This window comes from Montipora capricornis, chromosome 12 (assembly GCF_036669925.1).
Source record: "Montipora capricornis isolate CH-2021 chromosome 12, ASM3666992v2, whole genome shotgun sequence".
In the NCBI taxonomy this organism is placed as follows: Eukaryota; Metazoa; Cnidaria; class Anthozoa; order Scleractinia; family Acroporidae; genus Montipora; species Montipora capricornis.
Genome location: NC_090894.1, coordinates 38,482,438 through 38,483,596, shown reverse-complemented (window position 1 = coordinate 38,483,596; position 1,159 = coordinate 38,482,438).

The following is a 1,159-nucleotide window of genomic DNA, read 5'->3' as shown; positions in this document are numbered from 1 at the left end:
TCGGATGACAATCCTTTGGACTGCTTGATGGGCAGATGTCACTTTCACTCAATTGCAATGCCAGTTTTCCATGCTCAGAATCTTCCTGAAATGCCACATTTTTAAGGAAATATTATTTAACTGTCCTTGTGCCCAATGCACAAACTATGTAATCGACTGAAAAGGCCACATCCTCAAACGACACACAACTAACCTTTTTTGTGGTTTTTCTGCCACGAGGAGCCTTCCCTTCCGAATATTTTTGTTGATATTTATTGCCCCAGTGGTCATCTATAACCTTGGAATTTGAGAAGTCCTAAGAGGTTAATGATCTTTTCATTGGCGGGTTTTACTGAAACTGTAACATGGCAAAAAGTGGGTTCTTTAATTATTTTCTTGAGATGTGGAAGAGGGAAACGAGACAGGCAAACACTGACCTCTTTCAAGAAAGTTTTTAGATACACCAAAATAGTGGCTTTAAAAGCTTAAAAGTCATCCAGTCACTTGAGAGTACCGCATTTGCCTTGACGTTCATTACCCTTTCTCGAGAAAAGTTGTATTGTTAAAATTTCTCTTGGTATGTTACAAGTTGTTATTGAATGATCTCTACAGTACTGACTCAAACTATTCCGTAGCTTCCGAAGACTCCTAGCATTCTTGGATGTTGAGGTTCTCAGTCCATCATAAGCATACGATTTCAAAATTACTATTTACTCCCTCTGTATTAGGACTTAAAATATGCGCACTTCTAACGGCGACATTTCATCGGTGTCAAACACGTTATATTCGGAACTTACGTAGCCTGCTGATAGCTCATTTTTTTCTGCTATCAGATTGTCGATGTCTGTCCTATACTGTGCAAATTCCTGAAGATTAAAAACAAATAGAGACGAGAAATCAAAGTTGTCATATTTCTGAATGAAATGATAATGTCTGATGGATATGCCACCTTCCCGTAATAAACTTGAGACGTGTCTTCCAAAATTTCACAAGGACAATACGTATTGTGTTAGTCATGATACATAAATTCAAATTACCTCCTGTCTTTCTTTTTCTATTTTCTTCAACTTCACCATCATTTCATTTGCTTTCCTTCGTTCACTCCAACTTACTTGCTCAAGCTTCATTTGGAGGAGTTCAGCATTTCTCCGCCTGACCCAGGCCAATACTTCAGCCATCT